The following is a 7936-nucleotide window of genomic DNA, read 5'->3' on the forward strand; positions in this document are numbered from 1 at the left end:
TTTCCCAGCTGTTTGCTCCTGCCAGTCTTGAGCACACAGCTCTGTGACAGTATACTAATGCATATATATGGAATTTAGAAAGATGATAACGATAACCCTGTATACGAGACAGCAAAAGAGACACAGATGTAGAGAACAGTCTTTGGGACTCTGTGGGAGAGGGTGAGGGCGGGATGATTTGGGAGAATGGCATTGTAGCATGTATATTATCATATGTGAAATGAATCACCAGTCCAGGTTCGATGCATGATACAGGATGCTCGGGGCTGGTGCACAGGGATGACCCAGAGGGATGGGATGGGGAGGGACGTAGGAGGGGGGTTCAAGATGGGGAACATATGTACACCCGGGGCAGATTTATGTCAATGTATGGCAAAACCAATACAATAATGTAAAGTAAAAAATAAATAAATAAAAATTAAAAAATAAAAGACAAATGTCCCTGCCCACATGGACCTGACAGTCTAGCTGGGGAGGAGGGTGTCCAATTTTTATTTGGATGTTTTACAAGGTCTTGGAAGGTTTCACTCTCATCAGTGGTGCCTTACTCCACTGCTGTCTGTGGGGTGGGGTCTGCAGCAGGAGGCAGGCTTCCTTGACCTTTGCTCTCTACAAGACCTGCAGGGGCTGGGGCTGGGACTCTCTGTTTGGGGGCATGGGTGTGTGTGTGTGCATGTGGCCAGGGATGGGGGATATGGAAACTGCATGGTCCACTGGGGAGAGTGAGAGGAAATAGGGATACAAGAGACCCTTTATGGTATCAGAGGGAGCTGAGGAGCAGACCACCCCCCAGCTCACACCCACAGAGGGTGTGCTGGAATAGCAGTGCTAAGGAATCTAGTACCATCTCAGAGCATATCATTGGGTGATTGGTGTCTGGACACCCTTGGGGTCACAGAGACAGGGGTGTGATCATCCTGCAGTTATGCAGAGTGGGGTGTGAACACTCCTGGGGCCACATAGACAGGAGCATGATGCCCACATGAAGTAGCATACACTGTGAACAGCCTTAATTACTCAGATGAGGGTCTGGGCTTTCCAGAAGTCACACACACTGGACACTGCACACTCTTGGAATCACACAGAGTGGAGTATAGACACTTCTGGGGTCAGATTGGCTAGTGTGTCGATATGGTTGCAGTCAGACAAACTAGACTGTGGATGGTCCTGGGGTCAGACAGATTGGTATGTGGACGCTGCTGAGTTCAAACACACTAGGGAGTGGATACTCCTGAGTCACCTGGACTGGTTAGTAGATATTTGTAGGCTTACACATACTGGGGCGTGGACACCTCTGAGGTCAGATAGCCTGAGGCATGGACACCCTTGGATTTGCACAGATTGTAGTGTGGAGCCTCTAGGGTCACTCAGACTGGGATGTGTGCTTCCAGGATCAGACAACCTAAGGTGTGGGCAACTGTGAGGTCACACAGAGTGGGTGTGGAGAGACGAGGGGCCACAATGATGGGGGTTTGGACACTCCTGGAGTCACACAGGCTAGAGCATGGACAGATGTGAGGGTGCTCAGAGGCATGAACACTGCAAGGGTCACAGAGGGTTTGGGATACTCTGGAAGTTAAACACACTCGGGAGTGGGACACCTGAAATCACACATGTTGTGGACTGGACTCTCCTTGGGTTGCACAGACTGGAGTGTGAGCATCAATGTTGTCCCACAGAGGCGAGGACACTCCTGGGGTCATAATGACTGAGGCTAGGACAGTCCTATGGTCACATAGGCTGTGTTGTAGACATCACTGCAGTCTCAGTGAAAGGGTACAGACATTCTTGTGGTCAAAGAAGTGATGAGTTGACACCCCTTGGGCTAGGGACTGAGGGTGTATACTCCTGTGGTCACACGGAGTGGTTAATGGATACTCCTCAGTATAGACTGGGGAGTGGAACTCTGCTGAAGTCACAAGCTATGGTGTGTGTGGCTGTGGGGTCACACATATGGGTATTTAGACCCTCATAGGGTCACACATATTGGGGAATGGACATTTGTGGAGTTACATACAGTGGGGAGTCAACACTTCTGGGGTCACTCATATAGGGTTTGATCACTCAGAATCTCGGGGATTGGGATGTGAGCACTGCTGGTGTGACACAGCTTTGGGGGTGGGCACTCCTGGGGTCACACATACTCTGTGCTGTGTGCTTTGTTGCTCAGTCATGTCTGGCTCTTTGCAACTCATTGGACTGCAGCCTGCCAGGCTCCACTGTCAATGATATTTTTCAGGCAAAAATATTGAAATAAGCTGCCATTTCCTTCTCCAAGGGATCTTCCCAACCTAGGGACTGAACCCATGTCTCCTGTGTCTCTTGCATTGCAGGTGAATTTTTTACCCACTGAGCCATTGGGGAAGCCTGAATGCATATTAACTCATCGTGTGGATGGGATTCTCCAGGCAAGAATACTGGAGTGGGTTGCCATTTCCTTCTCTAGATCTGTGGGGATAACTTATCTCCCACCTCCTTTGCCAAGACATTTTGGGGATGAAGTGACATTCTCTAGTTAAAACTGCTTCATAACATGAAGTACCAGGCTGAAGATTTTTCCTAAAATTCAGAGCACAGAACTGGTTGGTCCAATGGCGTGGCACGAGGAGCTGGGAGAGTAGACACCAAGTTTGTAATCACGGATCTAACTGTGTGACCTTGAACAATTCACTTGCTTGGCTCAGCCTGAGATTCCTGGGGACCACACCCATCTGACAGGGAGTCATGGTGACAGATAGCTGTCCCCAAAAGTCATGCTTCATCTTCCCTAGTGTTGAGCTACTGCAAAGTAGCTGCCCAGCCATAAACTACATTTCCCACAATCTTTTGCACAGGGATGGGGTCATGCGGCCAGTCCTGCTGAACGGAACTTGAGCTAAAATGATGTGTATACTTAATAGTGTTTTCTTCATGTGCCTTTTGTTCATCTTTTGGAGGTTGAGAGGCCCAAGAGAGGGAAGTTAGTTTACAAGGATCCTGGGGTCCTCTTCCACTACTTGGAAGTCCACCTATGAACCAGGAAGACAGGTATTAGTTTGTGCTATTTATTATTGTGTGACATCACTGGCATTGAGGTGTTGGTTTGTTACTATGGAGAATTCATTCCTGAACACACACACAGCGCTGTGTGGATTGACTCCTCTGAGGACATGGGCTTTGCAAGCTGAGGAGACCATGGACAAGGCAGCCTTCTTCCCGGAGACCTCCTGGCTTCTAGGAGCGGCTTGTTCTTCTTTTATAGCAGACACAGCTCTGGCCAGCAGGAGGGGATAGGAGGGCATTTGCACCTCCAAGTTGGATACCAGCTCCACTGCTGGGGGTGGAGTGACCCTGGACATTTCTGGTGTCTGCTAGCATTTTTTGGCCTGTGGCTCCATCACTCCAATGTCTTCCTCCATGGTCATAATGCCACCTCCTTTGTATGTGCATCTCCTCTTCTGTCTATCTTAAATCTCTCTCAGGCTCCCTCTTATAAGGACACTTGTGGTTACATTTAGAGCCCATCAGATAATCAAGATAATCTCCCTGTCTCTAGATCCTTCACTAAAAAACATCTACAAAGTATTTTTCTTTTTGTCATGTAAGTAACTGTTACAAGTTTCAAGAATTAGGAGGTAGATAATTTTCTAGGGCTATTAGTTATACTGGATTTTCCAGGTGGCGCTAGTGGAAAAGAACCCACTTGCCAAAGCAGGAGACCTAAGAGACATAGGTTGGATCCCTGGGTCATGAAGATTCCCTGGAGAAGGGCATGGCAACCCACTCCAGTCTTCTTTCCAGGAAGATCCCATGGACAGAGAAGCCTGGTGGGCTACAGTGCATAAGGTTGCAAAGAGTCAGACATGACTGAAGCGATTTAGCTAGCAGGCATGCATTAATTAGCCTTCAATAGTTGAGGATGGCAGAAAGGAGCCCTTGGGGAGGTGACATCTTGGTTGAAATCTAAAGGATATGAAGTTAACCAAGCAGAAGAAGGGGAGAAAGAATGTGCCAGCGACATGTGCCAAGCTCTTGGAGATGAGAACAAACAATGTTTCTTTTATTTACAGAAAAGAAAGTCAAATTTATTTAATGGAAAACTAGAATTAATAAAAATTAGGAAATACACACACAAAAAATATACACACAGCAGCAGCACTATGTATTGACTCACATAGGGGAAAATCAGTGCTCCAAAAGCACTCAACGTGGCTTGTCAGTTAAAGGAAAAAAAATCTGCACACAGGCACACACACTCATGCACACTCTCACACACGCTGCTGCTGCTGCTAAATCACTTCAGTCGTGTCTGACTCTGCGTGACCCCATAGATGGAAGCCCACCAGGCTCCCCCGTCCCTGGGATTCTCCAGGCAAGAACACTGGAGTGGGTTGCCATTTCCTTCTCCAATGTGTGCAAGTGAAAAGTGAAAGTGAAGTCGCTCAGTCGTGTCCGACCCTTAGCGACCCCACGGACTGCAGCCTACCAGGCTCCTCCATCCATGGGATTTTCTAGGCAAGAGTACTGGAGTGGCTTGCCATTGCCTTCTCCGCACACACGCACACAGGCACACAAAAAACAAAACGAAAAAATAGAACTCAGTATTTTTCAACAGTACACTCAATTGACAACAAACAGAAATTCAGAATTACATTACAATCCTTTTTTAATACAAAAGATGCCCATCTTGGGTGTAAATATCTATATTTTTCAGTGGTTTACTGTTGACTTATTTTTAAATATATTAGTGTTATTACATACAACCGTTTCCTGTATTTCACAGCCTTTCCTTTTATTTACTGTCATGTGTCTAGCTTCCACCTAACAAAAGTTCTGGTTGGTAGGCAGAGACGTGCCTTATTCTCTGGGAAATTGAATGCAATGGTTTTAAACACTGGCCAGAAAATGTTTGATTGCCATTTCAATGCATGGAAATAGTTATACTGATGTGTAAATTGCCATTTACTGCAAAAAGCTGTGCAATGCTGATGTCAAAGACTAGGCAGTCACTGTTCATAATGGCTGTTGCAATTCCCTCATGAACAGATCAAGGAATGGCTTCCCAAGCCAATTGCTGCCTATGCACTTTTAGCTCAGGTTGATAAGCAAAATTTTCAGCTTGCTTGCGTATTCCTATCAGCTGTACAATTGCAAAGAATTGCTGGTGACCATCGTAGTATTCCTGTTTCTCCAAGACTAGCATAAAGTGAAAGCCAAAACAGGACTGCACCATCACCCAGTCAATAGAACCAGGAAGATTAATGTCTATAGCAAGGAAAACTATATCCTCTCCCTATAGGGTTGTCATGGACTCATGGTGATGCATCAGATGTGGCACAACAACATCCAAAGAGCCTTGCCATTTACAGGCAACACCAGGGAATGGACAGGAACAAGGCCTAAACTCAGAGCTCTTTGTGGTCTGCATTTTCTGTGTATGGCAGAGTTAGTTCACATCCAGAAGAGGTATATGTGCAAGGGAAAAGTACTGAATTGGCCACTTTCTCCATAGCCAAGTTGCCAGTGGATCCCAATGGGCTCTGGCAAGTCAGACAGTGTGTGAGCTTTGGGCAACAGTTACGACAAACGAGACGGCCACTTTGACAGGGAAGAATGGGTGGTAACACATAGTCAAAGCAGACCAGACACTCATAAAAGACTCGCCAGGTCGTTGTTGGCCGCAGCAGTGCCAGTCAGGGCAGGCATGCTCTGGGAGGATGGTGCACACATTGAGGTTCCAGTAGGTACCGCTGGTGCAGCCTCACGACTCATTTCTGTGGGTGGAGAGCGAACCTCAGATCTCGGTCCTGGCTCAAAGGTGCTCCGCCGCCAGCGCCAACAGCCAGCACCTCGGGCAGTGCCAAAACCTCTTCCTCAGGCCAATACCGAGAGGACACACTGGGTTGCTGCTATCACTCGACAGTGCGGCCCACAGTGGCCGCCCCAGCTCTCCCTGGTCGCCTCAGTTTTGCACATCATCGCGTCTGGAAGGGGGCCGAGAACAAACATGTTTAGAAGTATGTTTGTTTATTTGGCTGCCCCAGGTCCTAGTTGCATGACAGGGGATCTCTGATCTTCATTGCAGCATGCAGGATCTGGTTATTAGTGTCCTGCGAAATCTAGTTCCCTGACTGGGGATTGAACCCAGGACCTCTGCTTAGAGCAGAGAGTCTTAGCCACTGGACCACCAGGGAAATCCTAAGAACAAACAATTTTAACCTGGGGAAACCAAGCCGTTTAAGGTAGCAGACCAGCCTGTCGAGCAATAGGTACATTGCCAAGGCCCAGATTAGCCCCGCCAGGCAGAGGGAAGAGAAGGAAATAGGCAACCTGGCAATATCCTGGTGCAGCTCCATAGTTGCGTGTAATGGACAGGCTGAGGGCTGGCCTGTGCCTCTCACCAGACCTGGAAACTTGGGCCGCCAGCCCCTACGCATGCACTCAGGAAGGCAGGTCTCTGGACCACAGTGTCCCCGCCAGCACAGGTCAGTGAGGACTGACAGTGGTTAAGATACTGGCTTCCAGAGTTGGGTGACCTGGGACCCCTGGCAGGATGGCCTTGTGCAGTTTACTTATCCTCTCTGAAGCCCTCTCTCCTCTTTCTTGTACTCCAGGTAGAAGGTGTTTTCAAATGTTAGTCATTATGAATAACAAGAGGTATTATGAGCCTTGGGATATTTCAGGGGCGAGAGGTAAGAAGAATGCGGGGCCTCTAGGTCTGTATTCAGGGCGCCAGAACTCACTTCCTCTTTTGTAAGCTGATTTAGTCTCTTATTGGTCAAGCTGGTTCAAGTTGCCAAAAGCATTTTATCTGATAAAGGTTTTTCTTTTTTTTTACTTAGAGAACTAAGAAAAATTTTAAAGTGGAAGGTGTTGTGATGAAAAATTTAGCTGAAGTTCAGCAGTTTTTTGTTTTTGTTTTTTTTACAGTTTGCATTTGCAGCAGGCAGAATGATGCGCTTACCCCCTAAAGATGTCCTGGTCCTAATTCCCACAACCTGTGAATATGTTAGGAATTCCCAGGTGGCACTAGTGCCACAGATCCCACCTGCCAATGCAGGAGATGTAAGAGATGCGGGTTCGATCCCTGGGTCGGGAAGATCTCCTGGAGGAGGCATGGCAACCCAATCAGGTATCCTTGCCTGGAGAATCCCATGGACAGAGGAGCCAGACGGGCTACATTCCATAGGGTCGCACAGAGTCAGACACAACTGAAGGGACTGAGCATGCACGCATGTGAATATGTTACATTGAGTGGCAAAAGAAAAATCAAGGTTTCAGATGAAATTAAGGTTATAAATCAAGTGACCTTAAAATAGGGAGAGTATCATGGATTATCTGGTGGACCCAATGTAATCACAGGGGTCCTTCAAAGTGAAGAGGGAGTCAGAATTGATAAGATGGGAGAACTCAGCTGAAGTTATTAGCTTTCAAGATGGAGGAAGTAGGTCAGGAACTGAGGAATGCAGGAGCCTTTGAAAGCTGAAAAAAGCAAAAATACACAATTTCCCTTAGAGCATCTAGAAAGGAATGCGGGCCTGCTAACACCTTGATAGGAGGCCAGTGAGACCCGTGTCAGATTTCTGACCTCTAGAGCTGTAAGGTATTAATTAGTGTTGCCTTGAGCCACTAGGTTTGTGTTGATTTGTTACAGCAGTGATAGGAGACTTATACAGCATCCTTTTATTTTTGTCCTCTATGTCATTGAAGAGAAACTTTGACTTCAACTAAGATATGTAGTATAAGCCCACTTGTGTAAATTGCTTTTATTTCTCTCCTTTCTCTCTGCACCCACCAATCTTGCCTTCTATCTGTGTACATGTGTAGAAAAACATGGTGAGAAAAAATGGTTGTTTCTTGGCGCTGAGACTTAGAATATATATGTTTTTTATTTCTAGAAGGTTTTTGTTTGTTTTAATCAGAGGATAATTGCTTTACAATATTATGATGGTTTTTG

General features: G+C 46.8%; 1 pseudogene; it reads right to left on the minus strand.

Moving 5' to 3' along the window:
* Window positions 1-4900: 4900 nt before the first annotated feature.
* Window positions 4901-5751, minus strand: LOC129563888 (E3 ubiquitin-protein ligase SIAH1-like; annotated as a pseudogene).
* Window positions 5752-7936: the final 2185 nt, after the last annotated feature.

This window comes from Moschus berezovskii, chromosome X (assembly GCF_049115385.1).
Source record: "Moschus berezovskii isolate FMDL1 chromosome X, NW_MosBer_1.0, whole genome shotgun sequence".
NCBI classification, from domain to species: Eukaryota; Metazoa; Chordata; class Mammalia; order Artiodactyla; family Moschidae; genus Moschus; species Moschus berezovskii.